General features: G+C 41.7%; 1 long non-coding RNA gene across 1 annotated transcript; it reads right to left on the minus strand.

Annotated features, from left to right (window-relative positions):
• Positions 1 to 7,062: 7,062 nt before the first annotated feature.
• LOC128324850 (uncharacterized) lies at positions 7,063 to 21,270 on the minus strand. The gene is made up of 2 exons (XR_008307133.1): positions 20,387 to 21,270; positions 7,063 to 9,488 (listed from the first exon to the last, which is right to left on the minus strand). It is a non-coding gene; the product is annotated as an uncharacterized LOC128324850 (long non-coding RNA).
• Between the last annotated feature and the right edge of the window lie 1,074 nt (positions 21,271 to 22,344).

Here is a 22,344-nt window from a genome sequence, read left to right on the forward strand (position 1 = left end):
AGTGTTTGATACCATCAGCCATAGTATCTTTCTATGGATCGGGATCAGGGGTGGTGCACCGGAGTGGTTCTGGTACTTTCTTGCGGGGGAGGTTCCAGAAGGTAGTGCTGAGGGATTCTGCTGGACTCCTTGGCCTCTGCCCCCCCACCCCCAAGGCTCAGTCAGTGTTGTCCCCCATGCTGTTTAACATCTACATGAAAGCACTGGGAGAGGTCACCAGGAGGTTTGGACTGATGTGTCATCAATATGCAGATGACACTCAGCTCGACCTTTCTCGGACATCAGATCCTAGGGAAGCAGTGGATGTACTGCACGGCTGGAGATGGTGATGGGCTGCATGTGGACTAGCAAAGTGAAGTTAAAACCAGACAAGATGGGAGGAGCTGTTGGTCCCCAGTAAAGCAAATCAGGATGGGGTTATCCAACCAGCTCTGGCAGGGGTTATACTCCCCTTGAAAGAGCAAGTGCGCAGCTTGAGGGTCTTGCTGGACCTGGGTCTGCTTTTAGATGCCCAATTGGAGATAGTGGCCAGGGGTGCCTTTGCATGGCTTCAGCTAGTGTGCCAGCTGCATCCCTTTCACAAGAAGGTAGATCTGGCCATGGTTACCTATGCATTAGTCCCATCACAGCTGAATTACTGCAATGCACTTTATGTGGTGCTGCCCTTGAAGAATATTTGGAAACTTCAGTTGGTGCAGAATGCAGCTGCCAGGGTTCTCTCTGGAACTGCTCGCTTGGAGCATCTTACACCTATTTTGAAAGAGCTGCACCGCCTGCCAATTGGTTTCTGGATCCAGTTCAAGGTGCTGGTTATTACCTTTAAGGCTCCCAGTAAATGTCTGTTCTTTGACATCTGTGGCTGCTTTTTAAAAAACAACTAAAGACCTTTTTATTTGTTTAGGCTTTTACCCCTTAGGAGCTGCCAGGTCTCTCAGCTCTCTTGCTTCTGTTTGTCTTTTTAATGGTACGTTTTTGTGTTTTTTTGGTGTGTTGTGGTTTTTACTGTTTAACTGATTTTAAGGTTTAAAATGTGATTTTTATGGAGTTTTATTGTATTTTAACATTTGTAAACTGCCTTATGAAAGGTGGTATAAAAACTGAATAAATACTGGATCTGTGAAATTCAGAGCACAATGTGCTTTGCCATGTATCTCTTCAGAGGTTTAGATCACTGCCCAAATGTATTTTTCAGAGCAGATGTATCACAGATGACAATGTAATGTCCAGCTACTGCTGTAATCACCTATATTGGGCTGCTGGCAGCAGCGATATAGGAAGATGCTGAAATGTATCATCTCATATTGTGTGGAAGATGGCAATGGCAAAGCCTTCCTGTATTCTACCAAAGAAAGTCACATGGCTCTGTAGTTGCCAAGAGTCGACACCAACTCTACAGCAGAACTTTACTATTGTAACATTTTGGCCGCCCAACTTTTCATCTCTATATTATCAGTAGCCCAGGGGATACTAGAAGGGCTTCCAGGGGGGACTCAGAGCCCTCCTGCCTCCCCACTATGCACCCAAAGATTGGATGGGAACACAAAGGTGGACATCCAGACTAGCACCACACTGGTGTGACAGTACTGACATCCAGACAAAAGCTATGCGGTGACACAAGCGGAGGAGGAATGATTTTCTCTGATCTCCCTTTCCCCAAAATGCCCACTGTGCCTTCGAAAATTATGTCCCCGAGAGCTGCATGACCCCCAGGCACATTTTCAGGAAGCACAAGCCTATTCACAAATTATGTTCAGCACACATACAATCTGTATGCAGTTAATCTGTATGCATTTTTAAGTGCACATACAGTAGGACACTGGCGACCTGCATTTGAGGGATCTTATACCTCAGTTCACTTTTAAAATGAACACACGTATAAACATATGTACATGGGTACAGCGATCTTGTGTTTTAAAATGAACACATGTACAAAAATATGTACATGGGTAGACATCTGCAGAGCCCTATCAAAATGTTATGTTGTACGAGTGTACAAATGTCTACACTCGCACATTTTTGTGTGAATAACTGTACCTATGTTCATTTCAAATGTGAACCTGAATACAGGTCCCTCAAATGCGTGGTACAGATAGCAAGTGTACTGCTGTACATGTGTTCAGCTTAATGTACATTGTACATTTGTTATACAATATAGTGTCTGAATAGGGCTTTTGGCTATAGACTTTTCAGAGAAAAGGAATCACCTCCCTCATGTAACAGAGCAGCTTTAGTTGGCACTTCGGCCAATATTTTTCAAAAGACTGAGTTCACACCTTCATCTGAGTCATCCAGTGTTGATTCATCAAGTGGTGTACATGCACGTCAGAGCCCTCCTGACTCCCCATGCTGCACCCAAAGATCAGATGGGGACACAAAGATGGACATCCAGACTAGCACCACACTGGTGTGACAAGAAGATGGAGGTGACTGGAGAACCAAAATTTTCTTTTCTGAATAACGTTGTAGGAATGAGGTCCTCCTGTGGTCCCTCAGAGCTGTAGATCTGATGGTGCCAACAGAACAATTTTTCTTACTGATAGGCTCCACGTCTCTTGTCTCTCTTTTGTAAGGCAGCCTTAGGTAATTTTGAAAGTAATCATGAGCATAAAACTCTTTTTTGTCTTCCTTCTTCAACATATGTAATGACAGCTAGTGTAGAACCATCTTCATCTAGTTACCTGTAATGAAGTTAAGGAAAGGCCAAATTCCCATCATCTCATAAGCTGTGTGAACAACTACGGAAGAAAGACCAAGCCAAGAGAGGAGTCAATAACCTGCCCCACTGCAATGCAAACAATAAATAGTCTGCTGGCCTATTCCACTGTGTCAGTCAGAGATTAGAAGACTATGTATGGTTTGCCTGCATACCCATACAATTGGGAGGCCATATAATAACAATGTGCTACTAACCATTGTACCAAACATCTGTTGTGGTGGTGATGCTGGTATAATCATGATTATACTGCCAAGTTCTGGGAAGGATAGGTGAAGAGGAGGAGGAATAGCAAAAGAGCAGTATTTGCTTCATGGAGCCTAATGTAACTTCCTGTATTCCCTTGATGCGGAAGGATTGGTAGACCTGGTGTCACCAACACTTCATTTAAGATAATGTCATCTTCACTATGAGCCCACCACCCATTCAGATTATCTGGAGAGGTTCATCTTCAGTTGCCACCAGTTTGACTGGTGGCTACTCAGGGACAGGCCTTCTCCGTTGCTGCTCTGAGGCTTTGGAATGCACTCCCTATTGAAATAAGAGCCTCCACATCTCTGACAATTTTTAAAAAGTCTCTGCTTCACCCAAGCTTTTAACTGGACTGTGGTTTCAAATAGTTTTAATATTTTCATTTTTAATCTGTTTTATGTTGTTGTAAACTGCCCAGAGACAGGTTTGGGGTGGTTAACAGATCTGAAAAATAAAGGGTAAAAAAGAATTCATGAAGAAGCCTGCAGGGTCATAATGAGTATGTCTGATCCACACAGACATCATAAAGTCCAACAGATATACACTTCAGTGGCCCCTTGCTGCTGTGACTTCTTTGCAACTAGTTTACTGCCTGTTGTGGCTGACCAGCTCCAGACACTCTTGCAAGAAAACGGACTATCTAGATCCATTTCAATCAGGTTTCAGTTGGGCTTTGGGACAAAAATGCTTTGGTCACCCTGTGTGATGACCTATGCAGAGACACGGGAGTGCAACCCTGTTAATTCTCTTATATCTCTCAGCGGCATTTGATACTATTGACCATGGTATCCTTTTGGATAGGTGTGGGAGGCACTGTTTGGAGGTGGTTCCACTCCTACCTTGAGGCCCGTTCCCAAAAGGCGGTTCTGGGGGACTACTGCTTAACCCCTTGGCGGTTATGCTATGGGGTTCCACAAGGTTCAATTCTTTCCTCCATGCTGTTCAACATCTACATGAAACCACTGGGAGAGGTCATCTTGAGATTTGGCTTAAGTGTCATCAATATGCAGATGACACTCAGTTGTATCTCTCCTTTTCATCAGACGCAGGTGAAGCGGTGACTGTCCTGAATTGGTGTTTGGATGCAGTAATGGACTGGATGAGAGTGAATAAGCTGAGACTCAATCCAGACAAGACAGAAGAACTGTTAGTCAGTGGTTCCTGTGTCTGGGTGAATGATGTCCAGGCTGTTCTAGATGGGGTTGCACTCCCCCTGAAGGACCAGGTTCGCAGTTCGGGGGTGCTCATCGATTCAGCACTGTCATTAAAGGCTCAAGTGGCCTCTGGGGCTTGGAGTGCCTTTTATCAGCTTCGACTGATACGCCAACTGCGACCTTACCTGGACAGAGATAGCTTGGACACAGTTACTCATGCTCTGGTAAACTGTTACTTAGATAGTGGTTCATTACAGAACTAGGGCAGGAGTTGCAGCAGCTGCAACTAATCTGGATGTTTCTTAAGACTTCCATCTCCAGGTAAGAATGTGGCAAACTACCATCCATCAACATAGTCATGGATGCTCAGGGGACAACGGTAAGGCCCCAAATAATGATACTGCTCCCCCAAAACATTGCTAGAACAATTTTCAGGTTGGCATACATTGTCTGTGGTCCTCTGCAGTTGAAATGCAGGCTCCTCTTCTGCCACCACCTACCACTCATTTCTCTCAACTTTGTAATCAAATTGCAGGCCAGCTACCTCAGTCTGGGGTCCCCTGTTAACTGAACAAAGAGACACCTTCTTAAAGTGGTGGTTCTCTTTCTTTAATGGGGAGAGCAACTGGCCCTATCCATCCCCAGCACAGCATCCCTTCAGTGGCTGTTGCTGGTGTATCTTGTTTCTTTTTTAGATTGTGAGCCCTTTTGGACAGGAAGGCATTTTTTTAAAATTCATTTCTCTCTCTGCAAACCACTTTGGGAAGTTGTGTCGAAAAGCGGCCGATAAATATTAGTCGTAAATGTATTCCTGAAAGTGGATTCCAGCATCTTTGAATGCCCATCAAGTTACACCCCCCCTTACTAAACTTTCCTCTTCATAAGCTTGTAAAGAGCCACTTTCCTCACTACTGTGTCCTCTCCTCTCCTGCCACCGCCCCAACTCATTTCTCTCAACTTTGTCATCAAGAGCCCAATTTTGTCATTTGGAAGTACTAATTATCTAATCACGCCATGCTGCTGAAACTCACTTGTCTGCCCAATTAGCTAGGACAATTATTAAAATTCAGAGGCCTAATTATGTCTCAATTTAATACTGGCAAAGCCTGGGCTGGAGCAGTAATTAAAACCCCTCTCTTTTGCCTCTGCCTTTAGGGCAGTGGCTGATTAGGAACCTGTCAGAGGCGGCACTCAAGCAAAGCAGTCAAGCGTACGGTGCAACATGACCCTACATTGTTAAGTGTGTCAACATATTAACCTGAATTCCCTTCAGCCCACAGACTCACATGGGGGGAGGAGGGAGGGGAGGGAAAGGGGGCTAAACTATGCATTTTATTTAAAAAAATAAATTCTTTTTAATTAATGCTATAAGGGATCCGATACGGGTTTTGAGATACCAAATGTTGCAAGTCATGTGGCTGTTTTTCATCTAATTACAATCATTTCTAAGAAAGGAGATTTTATTCAGCTCTGTTTTTAAATGACTTTCTTCCTCTTTTTTAGAAAGGAAACCCACATTTCTTTTTGGAAGTGTATTCTCCATCCCAGATAACTTGGCTTCCAGTGATTACTTTTTTTTTTTTTGGCAGCTGTTTGATGAGAGAACATAAGTGAATACTGACTTCCGGAAGAACCAAACAGAAACTAAGGCATAAACATATGAAGAGCTTGGGACATAGTACTTGAAAGGAGTTAATAAAGGTTGAAAATTAAATATCATAATATTGAGATGTCTATACATCTAACTTTTGTTTTTGTTTTTTTGCCAGTTGAGAAATTTTAATATTAAATATCAATATTAAACAGAGCCAAGCAAACTTGGGTATCAACCCCCTTAACTACAGTGCACGGAATGTCAGTCAGTTTAGGACACTTTGCTCCAGAGTCCATGGTTCAAGTGGCTTAGGAGGAGTTTGATCAGGGCTTGCCTCAGGCCAGAACATCCTAGAAGGGCAGCATCTCAGATGTAGTGATAATCATGTCCTAGAGATCAAATGGCAGAAGTACATGTAAATACACTATTTGATCACAGTTTCCCACTGCACTTTCCATTGTGTCAGCTCAAGACCCTATTCCCTGGAAAGGTTATGCCTTTGTGTACCATAGAGTAGGAACTTGTGCCTGCCCTACATCTTGTCAGCGGCCTTGCTCTGAGTCTCTTTCAATGAAGTGCAAATCTGTGTTCTCTGACTTGTTCTATTGGCTGTCACCATGTTTTCCTCTTGTCAGCAGCAATTGACTGGTCAGGTTCACCCTTGTACGGCAATTGTAACAGCTCATTGACAGACCAGTGACCCAGCCAGACCTGATAATGGAAAACTATTGATTTTCATGGGGCTCAGCAGATCTGAAATGAACGACCAGTGTAATGTCATCAATTGCCTTGGAGTCTGATAGACACAGTACCAAAGATCTTCTGCCTGGCCTGACAGTTTGCTTGTGAAAAACACAAACTAGACTTTATCAGCTTGTCCCAGAAGTAAACCATGAACAATGAATCCCTGATTAAACAATAAGAATGAAGTCACACTCCTCCCCATACCCCCCCCCTTTTTTTTTTGGCAAGGGAGAAGCCAAGAGCTGAGGCTGCCCTACAATTCATTTTACAAGGAAGGAAACACACTTGCTTAGTGTAGCTGTATACTGACCAGGTATGGTAAACAGGATTGATTTAAATTGGAGCATTTGACAATGCAAAAGGCACAAAAGGCACAATCCACTTATAAACCTGACTGTGTGCAGCACTTTTGAAGAGGTCAGATATATGGCTAAGAGTTGGTGCTGGCCCATTATTGGAGCCCACTGGAGACAATAATAGGGGTTGGATCCTACACCCAATAGGTTCCTCTTACTTGTGCTATTTCTTACTAGCTTTTCTTAAGTGAAACTGCATTTCACAGGCGTTTGCTTATTACTGTAAGTACAGTATTTCTGTGCCAAAGAGCTTGTTTACCTATTATTTATTTATCTATCATATTTTTATCCCACCTGATCTATACATCTCTAGGCGGTGTACAAAATTTGTAACATTTAAAAATCAGCACAGATTAAGATACATGAAACAATTAAAACAGTAGCATAAAACAGAAATAAGAACAGTAGCATAAAACAATTATTAAAACAAATTATTAAAATTAATTCAAATTCAAAACCTGTGAGAACAGGTGAGCCTTGAGGGTTTCCTGAAATCAAACAGAGAAGGAGATGCTCTTATTTCAGCAGGGAGCATATTCCAAAGCTCTGGGGCAGCCACAGAGAAAGCTCGGTCCTGGGTCACCACCAAATGAGCTGGTGGCAACTAACTGGACCTCTCCAGAAGATCACAACAGGTGGCAGGGCTCATGACAAAGGAGGTGCTCTCTTAAATAACCTGGACTTTGATTTCACCCAGAAACATATCGGCAGCCAGTGCAGATCCCTTAAACTGTTATGTGTTCTTTTGAGTTGTCCCAGAGACCAATCTGGCTGCCACATTCTGTACCAATTGTAGTTTCTGGACTATGTACAAAGGCAGCCCCACACAGAGTGCATTACAGTAGTCAAGCCTGGAGGTTACCAAGATATGTACCGCTGTGTTAAGATCATTCACCTTCAAACAGTGTACGATTTGTACAATATGTACAATTTGTTACCAAATTGGCTTTGTCCTTCATTATAATTGACTGTACTGATGTGTTTCTGATTGTCAAGCAATTACAGCATCTTTCATTTAATTTGCTTAAAAGAATACTTCAAGTCTGGGAACAAGGAGATACTTGGAATTAAAGCCTGATTAATATGGTCACTTGGCCTCTGTGTGGATGGCATGGGGCAGAATAGTAGTGATCAGATCAGAGGGTGGCAGGGAGTCTGGGCTGTTGTGTTGGACCCCTTTTTAGAAGGCTACAGTGAGGCCATGATTTGGCAGGGAGTCTTAAAGATTTCATTAAGGCCTTCCTACTTTTTCTCCCATCATACATCTTTCCTTCTAAATACTAATGTGGTCAGTCCTGAGGCTGCCATTCACTGATACAGCAACCTCATCACATTCAAAGCCAAGCCTTGCTATATCCATATCATATCAGCAAACTCTGCTTTGCTGCTACCTAGAAGTGAACTTTTAAAGACCCATTTCTCCTCATAGTCTCTGCTCTGGCACTCGTGGAAGGTCCAGACACTGTATGATTAAGCCACAGTACAACCCAGGCTGGTGACCACTTTGCTTGCTTTGTATTAATGATCAATCTGTTTCCTATACAAAGACTGCAAGTTGGTCAAAGAAGAGTTTCTGCAACAAAGAACAAAACAAGACATCAGGGCAGGGCGGGGCACCAAGACTGACACATGCTTGTGCTATCTCAGAGTTTATTTACAAAAGAAGGCAGTAACTCCACTGAGTCAACCAGAGAGCTGAAACCAGTATAGTAGTCGTTTTTATCATGGGTTTTCTAGCATGTGGCCAATGGCATCTCTCTCATTTCTGGCTTTGAGGACTGGAAAAGCTTTGTACATTGTACAATGCACATTTTACATTGTAAAAGCATTTCACCATGTGGCAGTGATTGTAATACTGCCTTTACACAGCTTACTCCAGCTTTGGCGCCTTCAAATGCTGAGATGGGGGGGCGGGGCATGCCTCAAGTTCATCTTTAGTACTGTTGACAGCTGGTGACCAGAGGAGACTGAGAATCTAGGACACAATGCTTCTTTGCATAAATTATCCCACAGAAATTATTAAGAAATTAATAAAATAAAGCACTTTTCTGGCATAAATGGTAACCCTAACGTCTTACCCAGGCCTACTCTACAAGAAAAAATAATGTATGTCTCTCCTGCTGAGAAAAACCGTGTTAATGGAATAAGCAAATGCAGTGGAAGAGACTAATGCACATACTCAAAGACAGATATAATCAATCCATATATTAATGTATCAATATCACCTAATTAAGGTTAGTTAGAACAACCATATATTAATATCAATTTCACAAAGTCACAAATGATTATAAAGTATCACAGAGTGTAAATACATGAATAGGGCAGGAGAAATATATTACAATATGGAAGGATAGTAATCAATATAACCCATCATACATAAGCCATATATAGACTAGAAAAAGCAAATGTTTAAGGAGGAGAAACTAAGCTCCTATATGTACCCAATGAGTAAAGTTTCTGATGTTTCCTTGGTAGGTCATTCCCATTCACGTAGGAGATTAGATAGTCCTCATGGGTCACTGAAGTATCGAAGGGTTATAATATGCTTGATTCCAGATCCAAAAACTTAAACAGCTGGCTGAGATGGGTGTATTCAAATTTCCAGAAATGTATGAGAATAGTCCTTGAAAATTGCCTAGGTATCCGTTTTTTCACCACTGCTTCCTCACGAAGGACTATGGAAATAGAAACACATCACTGTCTGCTACAATATAAATAAGTTTAACAAAATACCACAGTATCTTTAAAATATAAGACAACATAGTGTCTAATTAACAGCAAGTTCCATACTCCCATGATATAATACTAAATCTTATCTAGAAGTAATTCTTCAAAACTTTTCTCAAGGTTGAAACCTTATCATAGGAACATAGGAAACTGCAATATACTGAGTCAGACCATTGGTCTATCTAGCTCAGTATTGTCTTCACAGACTGGCAGTGGCTTCTCCAAAGTTGCAGGCAAGAATCTCTCTCAGCCCTATCTTGGAACCACACTCTGAGTTTAGGGTAAAATTTGTAGCTCATGCTGATGATGTTACATTACTGTTATCGAATGAAAATGAAATCTTTGTAATACTAGACCTCTTCTGGGAATATGGCAAGATCTTGGGCTCAGAATTAAATGCTGACAAAAGTGTATTTGTTAGAATGGACCCCGGACGCCAGTAACACTCGTGCCTACACATCTCTGAATGTAAAAGCGAAGGGGCCCCAGAGTCCAAAATGAAGTGGGTAGATACAGTAAACATTTTGGGGACTAAATATGGGATTAAGGAAAAAGTCTGGGGGGGAAATTGGACAGATTGGGAAGAAAAAGTAATGCTGAAAATCACCATGTGGAAAAAATGGACCTTGCCATGTACCAGAAAGCGGTTTACATCCGGACTTACCTGATACCCCCGGTGCATAACCTGGCGGTAGTCTATCCTCCCCCGCTCGATCTCCTTCGGAGAGTTGAAAGCCAGATCTTCCATCTAGTATGGCACACAGCGTCCTTCCCTTTGGCCCGTGCGGTAGCAGTTAAGGAGGTTGAGCGGGGAGGCCTAGCCCTACCTGCCCTGCAACCCTATTCTGTAACTGAATTCATGTCCTACAATTTTGGAAACTGGATTTTCGTGAATGTCCATAATATATCCAACCTCCTGCAAAAAACCTAGGTCTCGCTTTTTGCTCTGGCGCAAGTCAGCATGGGGCATAGCATGGTGGGGGAAAGGATCTTTCAATGGTAATATCACACAAGTATTAAAAAGAGAACACCCGGACTACTTGAGAGATTTGTTATTCACACTTTAAAAATGGAAGGTTGAACTGGATCTATTTAAAGGATCCTCCTCAATTAAGCAGCTAAGGAAAACAATTTATGGAGAGATTTTAGAAGTGGGTTTCTTAAAACCTGATTTAGAATGTAAACGCTACAAACACCGCACTTCACAGTACTTGTTGCAACCCGATCACCCTATCGCTCTCTTTAAGGAGAAAAAAGTCCCTTTCCATTTATGGGAAACAAGGTGGCGCTTATACCATCAAGTACTACCACTTAATGTGTCTAAGCCATGGCTCCCAGAGGACCAGCAAGAGTGCCCTAAAATCACCTGCAAACAGAAAGCTAGTGAGCTAGGTAAAACATTCAGGGAAACCCACTCACATTTCTTAAAAGTGTGTGTGGTAGCCAAAAGAGTGTGGCAGGGAGTAAGCAAGCTGTTAAGAGTGGCCTGATCTGGAAAAGACTTTGGAAGAACTAACATCGGGTTTGAGTGATAGAACCTCTTTTTGAGGTCCCAGAAAGAAACCTTCAAGGAAATGGGACAGAACGGGTGCCCCCATACTAGGGAATTGGAACGTTCCCCTTCTCGTAATCAGGTTAATAAACTTGTATGTCATTTATGCAATGCTCGTGCATAGGAATAGGGAGGGAAGATGCGACCAAGAGGTTCACGCAGATGAGACAGTAAATCTCTTCTGGAAAAGTTTGTATGGTTATGTGCAAAAAGACAAGAGTATCTCTTCTAAACAGCAATGGGACAAATGGTTGAAATGGACGTCAGATGCAACCCCCCCCCCCCGATTATCTGATGTGCCTTGAAATCCCCCACCCCCGAGTTACAGTACTACCTGCATATACTTCATAACCTTGTGGGTTTCCAAATCATTGTGTGTAAATCTTTGTAGATATATCATGTACAAACAACCACTTTGTATATAATTGTGCTTTGGCAACGTACTGTATGCTTTGGTAGTTTGTTGGTTCAATAAAAAAATCTTGTCCTATCAAAAAAAATAATCTTGTCCTATCTTGGAGAAGCCAGGGAAGGAACTTGAAACCTTCTGCTCTTCCCAGAGTGGCTTCATCCCCTGAGGGGAATATCTTGCAGTGCTCACACATCAAGTCTCCCATTCAGATGCAACCAGGACAGACCCTGCTTAGCTTAAGGGGACAAGTCATGCTTGCTACCACAAGACCAGCTCTCCTCTATACTGAATTCCTGCTACATGATCTTCTTATATACAGCTGCCCATAAAGGTTTGACCGGCTAACTCTTAATGCATGCCAGATGGGAATACAGTATACTTAATGAGGAGACAATAAAGCTCACAACACAGAATTCATGTGAACAAGTACTTAAAGGGAGACTATTAGATATTGTTTTTTTCAGACATATCATGGAATGTTACAACATTCAAACCATGAATCTACTCAGGAGACAACATATATGTAGACAAACATTGTCTTTAAAAGTGGTGGTTCTCTTTAATGAGCAGAGGGAGAGCAATTGGCGCCATCCAGCCCCAGCACAGCATCTCTCTAGTAGCTGTTGCTGGTGTCTTGTCTTGCGTTTCTTTTTAGATTGTGAGCCCTTTCGGACAGGGATGCATCATTCTTTATTTTTATTTCTCAACGAAAACTGCTTTAGGAGCTTTTGTTGAAAAGTGGTATATAAATCTCCATCGTCATGTAGGAAGCCAGAAAATCGACAGAAGGTGCAATTTGCAAACAAGGAAAAAACTTGTCACTCTCTGTTCACAGCTTGTGATATTTGTACCCATGGCACACTAGCTACGTGAAAGGGGGAAACCAAACATGCCATGTCATGTCAGTGCGCACTAAGGAACTCATCAGATCCAAGTAATGAACAGAACACACTAAGCTTATAGGACAGTATCTACTTAAAATTGTACTGTGCAAGGGAGCCTAAGAAACCCACAATGCCTGCAACCACATGCCTGTAGCTATGTATCAGCTGTGGCTGGCATTCCAGCTATTGGCAAACAGACATTGTTCTTCCAAGGAGAACAGAATTTTGTTGGATAGCCAAAGGGTCTGGCAACTGAAGGATACAATACTTTCATTTAAACCAACTTTTGCTAATCAGTTTTACTATACAGAAATCAAAGTCCTGGAATGACACATGCCACATGCAAAAGTGGAATGATTGTGCTCGACACCTCTCAGGCACAGTCCTTCCATTATGACTAATTGTCAAGTTAATCAGTTTGTGCCTCATTTTATGTCAAGCAAACATAAGCATTACATGAGCAATGCCAGCACTCATCAATGGGTCATAGACAGCATGTACTGCTGTCCTATCCAAACATCTCATATTTGAAACACCTTTCTTCTCACAATTCTTCTCTGTATAAAGACGTACCATTTAACAGGTGAGCAACTGATACTAAAATGATGCTGATAAAGGCATGAGGTAGTCAGAAACAGAGACTTAAGCAAAGGTCTTCTAATTCATAAACTGGTGTTCCAGTCACTGAACACCATCCTTTCTCCCTTCTAATGATCTTGTGGGTGGGTAATTTCAGTAAAGGGACTAGGATCGTATGGATGTAAGATTCTGTTCCCAACTTCTGCCAGTCAGATGCCCCTGGAAACCACAAGGCATGATGACAACAGCCCTACTCAGAGGTATAAACTTCCTCTGAACACAGAGGTTTCACTTCACCACTGTGGCTAATATCTATTGAGACACCTCTCTCTTTTTCAAGAGAGAAACAGCACTTGTTAGAAAGCAGAAATTAAGCCAGAAGAAGAAAATTTCTAACAGGTGAATTATAACTACAGCAAAGTAACAAAGTACTACATGCATTTAAGCAGTTTAAGAAAATATATAAGTAAACACAGGCATGCCAGAATGTGCATGGGAACAAATAGAATTGCCTTCAATTTGTTTGCTAAAGCAATGACTGTGACTGACAACTCCCTTGAACATACCTAAATCGGGGGTTATGAAATATAGTTTCCATCTGTGCACAGAATAAGTTTTGTTCTGTGCGTCAGCATCAAGGCAGCCTGTGTGCACATACATTCAGAATGGGGCCTTCCTGATTCAACCCGAGCAAGTGCTAAAATTAACTGAGTGGACACCAAAATCATGTGCGCATGCACACATGCCAGCAACCGCTTTTTCCTTACATGTTTTCCCAAAATTAAAACACAGCCAGAATAGTAGTATTACTATTACTATCATTCTATTGGTACTATTCTTGGGTATTATTCTATTACCAGAATAAAAGAAAGAGAGAGGGTAGCATCCAGATTAATACTTCTATGAGTGGGCTGGGGGATCCTCACTGACTTTGCAGAGGCTTGGAGATGGAGATGCAGAAGGGAAGAACTGATTAAAACTGCCTCCTCCCGCACTCACAGAAGAGTTGTGTTCACAGAAGTACTCGTCTGGATGCCAACCAAAATGTGTCATAAGCACCTATTTCAAAGAAAACTAATTTTCTATTATTTTGTGTGAACAGATATTCATGAATAGGCATCAGTACAAGGAACAAAACCACTACTACTGAATGAGGGGCATGAACACATTACAGGTTTTGTAGGATTTTCACATTCAAGTATTTGTATCTCCCCTCTACACAGTATTTAGATATGCAGCACCCTGCCTAACTATTTAAGTTTGAGAAACTGTATAGCTAGCAGAGACGGAACAGGCATGGATTACATTTTGATTAGTTCCCATGTACATATTCCAAGTGCAGTTCTAGGTCTTGCTGAGGGAAATGGCCTGAAATCCTAAACCGCCTATGAGAAGTCAGCAGAGGGTCTGTTGACATTACCTTAAGATTACTGCTCATCTTTATGCCGATCAGTGCATGAAAATTCTTGCCTAGGAAGTCTGTTTCCTTCCCCACAAGAAGCACGTGTAATCTAGTCTTACTTGGACTACCAGACGCTTCAACTACATTACCTCCATCGGCAAGGTGAATGGAAAACACTGAGAAAATGTTTGGACATCACCGGTGTGGGGTGGGAAGGGGGCGGGGGTAGCAAGAACATCATGTCATGGATGTATCTTTTGTTTTACCACTATGCATGATATATGGTCAGAGATTGTTAGGATTCCTAGGCTCCTTTCTGGGTTTTACAACATCTCCAGCACATATGGCCATGAATATTGCTTGACCATCTGCTCCACAAATTTTCAGTGAGGCTTATTTCAGCAAACAGTAAATGAGCTGTAGTTGGTCAAGCTGCTTCCAGTCCTGGAGTAACTCAATACACAACAGATTCAGCCCAAGTCTGTTATCAGCCATTTGATTTCATTTTCATATGGAGGAAACAAAGGGCACCTAAATTCCTCCATCACCTCTTGTTTATTCTAATTTATTTTAGAAATGCCAACAGATGCCTAAGAACTCCACATAGTCTCTTTCTGCATTATCACCCCAGAATGTTACATTAACTTTGTCATCTTAAGCAACATCAACTTTCTAGAAATTTTTCAGAAGGCCCACACTCCACAGCAGTGCTAAAATGAAGATGTCATCATTAATAAAAGAGGCTTGTGCATTTATTTCATTTCATTTCTAGACCGCCCTGTCCAAAGGCTCTCCAAATGTAGTATTCAAGTAATTAAAAGTGTTGACTTGCTTCTAGAATAAGGCAACAAAACCCCAAGGATCCTCATGTCAAATGCATTGCTTGTGCTCAACGAAGTATTATGTTCCAAAACAAAGGCTCTTAACTTCTGAGGCAAGCTCTCGAAGGTTAAAAGCTGTCAGGGAGGAAAGTGAAGGAGTGTGCACATGTGGGAGCCCACTCAGTGGGTACGTGCATGCACATATCCATCTTGGAGCCAAAACCAATGCTCTTTAACATCTACATGAAACTGCTAGAAGAGATCATCAGATTTGGTGCAGGGTGTTATCAATATACTATTTCTCCATATGGACCTCATCAGGAAGTGGCATAACTTCCCAAATTGCCTGCCTGGCAGCGTGAATGGGTTGGATGAGGGAAGTTGCATCTGAACAGAGGTACTGACTGTGGGATGTTGGGACCTGAGAGATGGTTTAGATCTGCCTGTTCTAGATGGGGTTACACTCCCCCTGTAAGATCAGGAATGTAGCTTAGGATTGCTCCTGAATCCAAAACCTTCTCTTTCTAAGGTTGAGGCAGTGGCCAGAAGAGCTTTTTATAAGCTTTGGCTGATATGTCACCCATGCCCATCGCTGGAGGTAAATGACCCTAAAACAGTGGTGCATATGCTGGTAATCTCCAGGTTTGACTACTGTAATGCATTCTACATGGGGCCACCAAGCCGCTAGCACAGCTCATCTATGGTGCCCAGCTGGGTCCCTTTTCCAATTTTGCCCCATTGGAGCTTGTGCAATCAAAATTCCTAAGAGCAGCCCTTTAAGTCCTAAGATGTGTCTCTAATACCACCCTGCAACTGGAGACAGACATGATGAAAGTGGAAGCTAAAGTGTGAATTGCCATACTGAGCTACTGGCTTAGACTATCTCTCTGTACCCTTGGTCTTGCTCTCACCCCCCAACCTTGAGCAATGACTTCCAATCCAGTTGGAAACAAGGCAATCATGACTAAAATATCATCCCAGGGCCTCTCCCCCTCTCTCCTATTTGACATGGGCTACGATCAGGCCATAGCTCTCATCAAACAATGCATAACAGACACAGAGCATCATTCCGACATAGGCAGGGCCCTGAACTTCTCCATTAGCGAAGGACTCAGGCATTCTGCCTCCCCCATGGTATACCTAACACAACTGAAAGTCCCAAAGCACAGGAGGGCCTTCATTCTGGTGCACGTTTTCCCCTCAGCTGTGCTTGAGGGATGATATGGGAAGATCCTACTTTCAGAATGACAAAGCCCTTGCAACTCCGGGCTAGTAGAAACAACAAGAGCATGTCTTCCTTCAGTGTTTGTATTACAGGGACATTTGGTCCACCCTCATTCTACTATTACTACATAAGTACCCAGGTCATACAAGACAATTTTACACCTCTCTACTGCTTTCTGATAATAACCCTGCCACCACATACAGTGTTGCTAGGTTTTGTGTGGCAGCTGAAAATCCATTGGATGATGACTTCTATGCCTTTTAATGCTTTTGTTGACTCTGTCTTTCTCCTGTACTTTATGCTGGTCTATGACCGTAATAAAGATTGATTGATTGATATCTTTTCTCCAACAAATGTACATGTAACATCATGTATTGCTAAATTTTGTGCCATTGCACATAAAGTGTGACACGAAATTGTAAAGGCTTCCCCCATTCTAGCAGATGGTGACAGTTAAGTAAACTAAGTTGTACTAGCTGATCTGGCGCAGAGCATCTGTGCTCCTAGTTCACTGCCGCGTTCTCCCCCCCGACCTGCCCCCTGCCGCCAAACTCTCACGAGAGCTGCCACACATGGGATTAGCCACGGGTATGTCTTAGAGAAATATATATAAAGATGTTATATAGGTTTATTTAATTTCAAATTGATTTATTAGATTGATAATTTCAGTTTGATATAGATGATTGGATGGAAGGTGATGGATTTAATTGTGATGTACTGGTCAATGACCGTAATAAAGGTCTTATTCTGTCACCCTCCCTCAGACTTGGGAGGATGAAAATGAATACGATGAATATTTTTATACTGCTTTTCAACAAATGTTTCCAAAACAGTTTATATAGATATAAATAAATAAAATGGCTCCCTGTCCCCAAAGGGCTCACAATCGAAACATAAGATAGACACCAGCCCTACTGGAGGGATGCTGTGCTGGGGTTGGATAGGGCCAGTTGCTCCCCCACGACTAAATAAAAGAGAATCACCTCAGTTAGCAGCAGATGATGCAGCCAGTGGCTCTTTAAGAACATACAACATGTCACAGAATGCAAGGAACCTACTTTCCTCCCACTCATGCCCTTGCCAAAACCCTTAAAAGAAGGCTCTGCAGGCTCCTTCAAGTAGAAAAACAGAGCAGCATCTGTCAGTCACAGAGGTGCTTGCTTTTCAGTTTGCCACAGAATCTGTTAGAATTAAAAAATGAAGTCACCCAGTGCACCAAGAAGATTCACCAGTACTCACAGAGGCACTCTCTTTAGCAATCAGAGGCTCATGGCTCTCCACTTTCACCTCCTGCAGCCTTGCTGGTCATATTTCTGCCTGCCTATTCCTAAGTATGCAGTTGGAGGCCATGGAAGGCTTTGGGATCTGTGCTCACTGCCAGTACTAGCCCAATCACCAAATGTTTACATATTTAAGTGTCATATGATCACAGCATATTTTCTTTGTTACTCTAAGGAACAGGCAGAAAGGGAAAGAGTATATTTGTGGAGAGCAGAGAATAAGAGATTAAAGGCAAACCTGTTTCCCTTTCATAGCATATAGTTTATCTGTTGTACAAAGACACCTAACTATTCTTCTAGGACCTCAGAAAGCTCCATATCACAGCCATACTGCTCGCCCCCACTCCCTTATTATTTATCCACAGGCATCTACTTCTGTAACTGCGGACAAAACTTCTATGCTGTTTTTTAAGATCAGCAATGCCAGGAACAATTCATTTATTTAATATTTCCTCAAGTAGTTGAGCTGGGTATATTATTTATATGCATCTGTCTATCTAGAAAACGTAGTATACTAGCTCTGCCTCAGAACAAGAAAATGCAAGAGTTTTTATAGGCAGTCTTTTCATTTAAAAAAGATGTTTTCAAAGAACACTTCCAACCCAATTTAAAAAATGAAGCCACATCCAGGCTTCTATTTTGAGTTGATGATGTGCTTATGTTTAGGCAAATGTAGTGCACCCCCTGGGTTATCACTCACAGAGCTGCACTTAATCTGAGCCAGATGGCTGATGGTGAAGGATTTTGCAGGACTACATCTCTACAGAGGGTGATTTTGCACTATACTTGGTGACCAGACTGTTGCTGAACGCAACTTCATCATGGTATTTAAATCACATTAAAGCCTTTTAAAATTTATACATGACCTCTCCCTTGTGATTTATTCTGACTACATTCTCATCAGGTGCCCGATTAGATTTAGGGAGAGTATCTGGGGGTATAAGAGTGTGGATTTTAAACAGTGAGACATGGAACACTGAAGTTGATGTCTGTACATCAAAATGTCTGTTCTTTATTTGTAGTTTTTAATTTTCTTTTAATCTATGCAATCTGGAGAGAAGAATTTGGTGTAGATCCATTATGCGTATTGCATCGTCAGTATATCAACTAATTCTACATTTTCATTGCTAGTTTCAGTGCAAGTGATGTGTGGTTATCAGCTCTCCTCCTCTTTATTCTTAGAAAACTGGTCTAATTTAACCCTACTCAAAATACTTACAAATCCTACTTACTTCAGTAGACTTCTATTCCTCAACATATCAGAAGACTACTTGATTAGTTTTGCACCAATTCAACAAGGGTGAACTGGGAAGAGATTGTCTTGTTTGCAATTGCATTAGACTGTCCCTTCTGCCCCCACAAGCATCCAGTATACTCACTGTAATATGAAGAGCTATGCAAGCTCTCTTAGGCAGCTGTCTCAGCTTTTCATTGAGACACTACAAAGTGTAACAAAGAAAGGCACCCAATAGACCCACAACATCATAGTGCTTCAGAACTCAAAACAAATTTCAGGAAAGGCTGGCTCACACAGACAAATGTTGCATGAACATAAGAACATTTTGCACACACAAGGGGGAGGAGCGATTCTTTTTCCTGATCCTCCCTTCCTCTCTCATGTCCCCTGAAAAAATGTTCCCCAACCCTCAGGGACATATTGGAACGAAGGGGGATCAGCAAAACAGCCCCTTCCCCAATGCACACAACATCAGTATACAAACCACCCTCATTTCACCCTTTTAAAGGAAAATCTAGGCTAGATATTCCACATAACTTAGAACAATATTTTCAAAAGACTTCTGATTAAAACGTAGTAGTAGCAATAGTGATACTTGTCAACTCTAGAACTGATGTTATATCAGTCATTATGTCAAGTTACTACTTTCCCCTTAGCAAGTTTATAGAATTAAGAATAGACTTAATGGTATCGTCTCCCTTTCTGCTGCAATTTTTATCAACATGATTATCATTTCATTTTTACTATTAGCTGCCAAGATCTTAAAGACCATTAGCATGATATCAAGCCATCCAAAGATTGCTCCGCAGTACAAGCTAATTGAAATGAAAAGCCAGCACTTTTTTCACATCATTTGCCATCTACCCTAGAGTGTGCCCCCCCAAATATTTACGTTAGTCTGCAAGTTGCTTAATTTGTTTCCTTCTAGTGGTGGTCATTTAAGGTTAACCAGCACGATTCCAGGTAAAAGTAGGAATTTTTAATTTTAATTTTGTATGTATGTTTGTATGTAAGTTTTGTGACATCTATTGCATTCACTGTTAGCCAGAACTACAGTATATACTCGAGTATAAGCCGATCCAAATATAAGCCGAGGTACCTAATTTTACCTAAGAAACCCCAAAAAACCCTGATTGACTCGAGTATAAGCCTAGGGTGGGAAATGCAGCAGCTACTGGTGAGTTTCAATGATCAAAATAAATGCCAATAAAATTACATTAATTGAGACATCAGTGGGGTATATTGTGACCAGTATGTACTTTATTACAGGGGGACATTTTAGCACGGGCAGATAGATGACTCGAGTATAAGCCGAGGATGATTTTTTCAGCACATTTTGGGTGCTTAAACATTCGGATTATACTCGAGTATATACGGTACTTGCTTTTGGTCTACAGTAGCTTTGTGCCAGAGTTATTTTCACTTACATTTCCCTGTGAAAAGATGCATCTTACCTCAGCTGAGGAAGCTAACCAGCTGTTAACTTGGAGAAGGGCTAGAGTCAAGTCTGATGCTCAAGTCTGATGCAAGGCAGGTGCTCAAAAGCTTTGTCTTGGTTCTTTCTCAGTCATTTCAGCCAGCAATTCCAAAGTGATACGAGAGAATGTTCACTCACATGGACTCTGTTCATCCTGTACACACACAAAAATCAGTAGCCAAGAAATTCTGGACATTCAATTTTAGATTTGCCATATCTGTTAGCCCTTTCATCATGAAGTCTACCCATAGACCACATATCCTCCTGACCTTCAGCTGAATCAAACATCAACAAGCAATAAGGACTGTATTATACAACAAAGAACAATGAAAAATGACAAATAAATTATCAATAAGGTAGTAGAATTAGCAACATCTGCTAATGTGGCAAAGAGGCACCATTTAATGTGGTGATTCTCTTTATTTAGCAGGGGGAGAGTAAGTGGCCCTATCCACCCCCAGCACAGTACCTCCAGTTACTGTTGCTGGTGTCTATCTTATTTTTCTTTTTAGACTGTGAGCCCTTTGGGGACAGGGAGCCATCTTATTTATTATTTCTCTGTATAAACCACCCCGAGTCATTTTTGGAAGGGTGGTATAGAAATCGAATACCTCAACAAAATAGGGACCACAGAAATCACCATCAATTACAAAAAGCAACATTACTGGGAACGGCTTATATTCTGCGACGATATCTATAACAACAAGAACAATATTGATAACAAAATTCAGCCATCCCAGGTCCTTGGAAAGGACTTGATGTCTGGATAAAACAAACCAGTCAATAACACCTGCCTGACTGTGTAAACAAGAAATAATTATCATTATTAATTCAATTTCTATACCACCCTTCCAAAAATGACTCAGGGTGGTTTATACAGAGAAATAATAAATACATAAGATGGCTCCCTGTCAATAATAATAATAATAATAATAATAATAATAATAATAATAATAATCCCCCAGTGAGGCACTACCTTGGCATGGTTGTGGGGCTTGCGTGCTCGGAGGAAGGTGAGAGCTATGCCAGAGGTCCAACCATACTGGACAGGTCTCACCGGAGGAGCCAGATGAAAAGTGCCTCTCCCATTAACAATACGGTGAGACGTAATTTTAATAAATCTATACCGGATCAGTCGTTGCCTGGGTCAACAAGTACTGCACCAGGTGCTGAAGTCCCTGGACATCTGGTGGCAAGTGGGCTACAGGACTCAGGATCTTCAGTTGAGCAACCAGGGCTGGAGCCTGCAGGGTTACTGGAAGAAATGTCGCTTAACTGGAAAAAATATACGAAAAATGCCAACAAGGAAATAATGATCCGCTATTACAAGTCTAGTCCAACTAGAAGAGGTTATTTAAAAAGAATGTACCAAATTTGGAAAGAGAAGCATCCAGATACAGAAATAACAGAACAAAGGCTAGCAGACCAGAGAAGATTCATAATCAGAAATAAAGTATTCACAGAAATTGAGCTGGAAGAACAGCAAAGAGCAAAACAGGCTCAAGATATGGAAGAAGAATTACCACCAACTGAAGAAGTTGCTCAGGCGCAGGTGGTGTCGGAAATAGAGGGTGCCACTGTTGCTGAACTATTTCAAAATCAAAACCAGGAAACCTCCCCTTTGCCTTCACCTCAAAAACCTGAATGCCGTTTAACAGAAAAGCAACAAGAACTAAAGCAAATAATAACTGAGCACATGAACCAAACAACCACCAGGGTTCGACCTCCAGCTCTAAAAACCGTTGCCAAAAAACAACTTGCTCAGCCATTAAAAGATGTCAATACTGCACTTACAGAAATAACAACCAATAATTTGCAAGAAACAAACCAATTAATGTACAGTGCAGCAACAACAACACAAGAGCTCGGATATAAGATCAGTCGACCTGTCAAAAAAGAAAGTAGTACATCACCTAAATAGAAGATTAGATTAGA

The sequence above is a fragment of the Hemicordylus capensis genome, chromosome 4 (genome assembly GCF_027244095.1).
Source record: "Hemicordylus capensis ecotype Gifberg chromosome 4, rHemCap1.1.pri, whole genome shotgun sequence".
Lineage (NCBI taxonomy): Eukaryota > Metazoa > Chordata > Lepidosauria > Squamata > Cordylidae > Hemicordylus > Hemicordylus capensis.